We start from the raw sequence: 4,552 nt of genomic DNA on the forward strand, positions 1-4,552 counted from the left end.
ACAGGGTGCGGCACCCCAACCCCCCCACCGGCCCTGCTCTGTGTGTGACAGGGTGCGGTGCCCCAACCCCCTGATTGGCCCTGCTCTGTGCGTGACAGGGGGTGGCGCCGCAACCTCCCCATCGACCCTGCCTTGAGTGTGACAGGGGGCGGTGCCCCAACCCCCCAATCGGCCCTACCCTGAGCGTGACTGAGGGTGGCATCGCAACCTCCCGATCCGCCCTGCTCTGTGCATGACGGGGCGGCGCCCCAACTCCCCAATCGGCCCTGCTCTGAGCCTGACCAGGGGCTGCACTTAGGGATTGGGCCTGCCCTCTGCCACCCGGGAGCAGGCCTAAGCCAGCAGGTCGTTATCTCCCGAGGGGTCCCAGACTGCGAGAGGGCACAGGCCGGGCTGGGGGACCCCCCTCCCCCCGCGTGCACAAATTTTTGTGCACCGGGCCTCTAGTATATATATAATGGAATATTACACAGCTATAAAAAAAGAAATCTTGTCATTTGCGACAACTTAGATGAATGTAGAGAGTATTATGCTAAGTGAAATAAACCAGACAGAGAACAACAAATTTCATATGATTTCATATATGGAGCATAAAAAATAAACAAATAAAACTCATGGATACAGAAAACAAATTGATGGTCGCCAGATGGAAGGGGTTGGAGGGATGAGTTAAAAAGATGAAGGAATTAAGAGTTACAAAAAAGCAATTATTAAAAATAATCACAGGGATGGTAAAATACAGTGTAGGGAATATAGTCGAGGCCCGGTGCACGAAATTCTAAGCCCAGCCTGCACCCTCTCCAATCTGGGACCCCTCGGGGGCTGTCTGACTGACATCCCTCTCACAATCCAGGACTACTGGCTTCTAACCACTCACCTGCCTGCCTGCCTGACTGCCCCTAACCACTCTCCCTGATTGACGCCTAACCGCTCCCCTGCAGGCCTGATCATCCCCAACTGCCCTCCCCTGCCAGCCTGATCACCTCCAACTGCCCTCCCCTGCTGGCCTGATCGCCCCCAACTGCCCTCCCCTGCCGGCCCAATCACCCTCAACTGCCTTCGGCTGAGGGGGCTGGGGGACTCCAGCTAGATGAGACAGGGGCTGAGGGGACTGGGCACCACCATCTATGTGAGGGTGTGACAGTCAATTAGCATATTCCTTTTTTATTGACTGTGGGTGCCATCATCTTGTGAGGGCATGATGGTCAATTAGCATATTCCCTCTTTATTAGATAAGATAATACTGTAATAACTATATGTGGTGTCAGATGGGTACTAGACTTATCAGGTGGATCACTCTGTAAGTTACATAAATATCTAATCGCTATGGTGTACTTCTGAAACTAATATAATATTGTAAATTAACTGTTACTTGAAAGATAAAAAAATTTAAAAAGAAACTTAACAGGAGCTTTATTTAAAAAGGCTTATACCAAAGAGATCTTGTTATTCACAATACTGACTTTAAGTGTGCAGAAAAGAGTTAACAGAGCAGGTCTGAGCCTGCTATCCTTAGAGAGGCATGCTTAAAAGGCTGACCCCTGCCTAAAATCTGGAATGAGGCTGGTAAACAGTTCTCTACAGTGATATACCATTTCCCTAAGTGATAAGACTGTTCACTGTGTCTTAACTGTACAATGTGGCTTATGCTGAACATCTGCTTTCCTTCTGGGAGTCTAGAATTTTGGTAGATGATAAATAGAGGGTGATTAGTTTGGACAATGAATCCCTAATGGGTTTCCCAGGACATATGTTGCAGCATTTTTATTGCTGGGGAAAAAGTATGCTGTGTGACCTGTCATGGAAGAGAGAGAAGGTAGGAATTGTGCACATGGGTTCCTCCAGATGCTGCCTGTATCTTTTCCCCTTGTGATCCAGCTGTGATTCCTTACTACATCACTGTAATAAGTCTTAGCCCTAAGTACAACTATATGCTGAGTATTGTGGGTCTTTCTAGCCTACCTCCAGATGTAGGGGTTGTCTTGAAAATCCTGGACACACAAGTGTATTACACTTCTAAATAGTTTGATAATTCTTTCTGAAAAAAATGCTATTCAAAATCAAGACTGAAATACTATTTCAAGATCTTTGATCTTTGGAGGTATAAAAGTTAAACAAATCAGTGTCAAGAGCCAAGTCTCAATCACAAAGAATTATCAGGATTAGTAAACTCAAATAATGGAAGAAAACAGGCTCAAAGTGGCTATCCAAACAGTTGCACAAAAGCGAGGTCTAGCAAATACTTCATTAATGGTTTCTTTTGGATAAACTAGACAAGAGTATTTCCTGAAAACAAAGAAACAAACAAACAAAAAAAACAGAGTAGGAGATGGCCAGAAGTCCTCTACCAGATACTATTTGTTAACCAGGCATGTAAGAGGAAAGATTTTTTGCATTGGTTGTACAAGGATGCCTTTTATAATTCTACCACCACATCCCATCCTATCCTATATAATAAAAGGGTAATATGCAAATTAACTTTAACGGCAGAATGATGGGGGAAGACCGGTTGCTATGATGTGCACTGACCACCAGGGGGCAGATGCTGAACACAGGAGCTGCCCCCTGGTGGTCAGTGCACTTCCACAGGGGGAGCGCCGTTCAGCCAGACGCCGGCTCATGGCTGGCCAGCACAGCAGCAGTGGCAGGAGTCTCTCCTGCCTCCGCAGCAGCATTAAGGATGTCCGACTGAGGGCTTACGCCTGCTCCCCCTAAGCCGTCAGTTGGACATCCCCCGAAGGCTCCTTCCTGAGGGGAACCCCCACCTCCACCCAGAGTGCACTTTTTTCGTACACCGGGCCTCTAGTAAGTCATATTCAGAAAATCTGCCTTCCAAATTGCATTCACTAATTATCTTTGCCATTAAGAAAACAAATATTTAACCACCAACCACAGCTTTTAGTTAGTTTTGCCACTTATAAGCTGGTGACTCTGCGCAGCCATTTCACTTCAGTTAAGTGAATGAGCTCAAATTTAAAGAGATTCAAAAATAACTTCCAGACCACCATCACTGCCTTCAAGAAAGGTGAGTGTGAAACGAGTGTTATGTAAGAGGCGAAGCCAGCCCAGTCTTATTTTTGTAGCATGTCTCCATTTCCATTCCCCAGTAACAAACACAAACTACCTTGAATACATTCTGCCTGACCTCTGGGGCATCCTTGTCAACCACTTATAGCCATTCCTCCCATCTGTTATACTAAACTTAATCCAGGACTCTCATACCTTCTAGTCAATTTCCAACTGTTCACCCTTCCTGATGGCTAAACCATCCATCCCTTATACCTTCTTAGAGACATGAATTGGGGCAGAGAATGTAGGGGCGGGGGGGGAATGAGTGTACAAGGGCTGGGAAGTACATAGCTGGATACTTAAAAAAAAGTAGGGAGATTCTTTCTGGGGAACACTCCAAAGGCGTCCGCTAATCTGGGTGACTCCAAGACTGTTTCAGACAGTAAGGCTATTACTGATATATGTTGCAAAGTATATCAGCTCACTCTTAGCCACAGAACCACCAACAGTTCTAGCTGTTGCTGAAAAAACGGAATCAATCTGGTTTCTTGAAGGCCTTTCAATGCTGCTTGTCTGGAGCATAACACTTTTGCAAATCATCTCCAAGTATATGGGTAATTTATATTCTCCCTGTCACCTTCCTTTATATTTTCCTACACATTTTTCCAGGCTTAAAATTCCTGGCTGTCCTACTTGTAACAACAGATCTGTCAAGGAGGAAAGAAGCTAGCTAATGCTAGGCATGGTAATAGGCTTGAAATAAATGTACTGGAAGTGGGGATGAAACACAGTGTAGTGGTTAAGTGAAGACTCTGAAGTCAGACGGCTTGCTATGTGACCTAGAGCAAATTATTTAAATCTCCAAGCCTCAGTTTACCCATCTGCAATCTATATATATAAAAGGCTAAGTGACCGTCCGGTACATGATACGCACTGACCACCAGGGGACAGACGCTCAACACAGGAGCTGCCGAGCTGCGGTGGGTTCTCAGGTGACAACCCTGGAACCAGAGGGGAGGGAGCCTGATTCCTCACTGGGCCGTGTGATTCCACCTTCGGTCGTGGGTTACGTTGTTTTTATATCATGTTTTTAAATCATGTTTTTATATCGTGTCTTTGTTGTTATAGCATGTTGTTGTTTGTTTATTAATCAACTTATATATTATTTTCATATAAATTTTACTAATTTTCTTTCATCTCTTACACTTCTATTATAGAGAAAGGGTGAATAGAGATATCATAATATTTCTTCTAATTAATTTCCTTTCAATGTGCACGAATCCATGCACTGGGCAACTAGTATGATTATAATAATTGTACTTCATAGACTGCTGTTATAGACTACTGTGAGATTTAGCTAAGACAATGCATGTAATTGCTTATCCTAACACATCATAAATGCTCCAAGATGGTTTGTTGTTATTATTTAGTATTTTAACCAACTCTGCTGGCTAGGCATTACTATTCCCATTTTACAGATGAGGAAACTGTGGCACAGGTGGTATCAGGATCAGAATCCAGAACTACCCCAACTCTGGAGCTC

Source organism: Myotis brandtii, unplaced genomic scaffold (assembly GCF_000412655.1).
Source record: "Myotis brandtii unplaced genomic scaffold, ASM41265v1 scaffold312, whole genome shotgun sequence".
NCBI classification, from domain to species: Eukaryota; Metazoa; Chordata; class Mammalia; order Chiroptera; family Vespertilionidae; genus Myotis; species Myotis brandtii.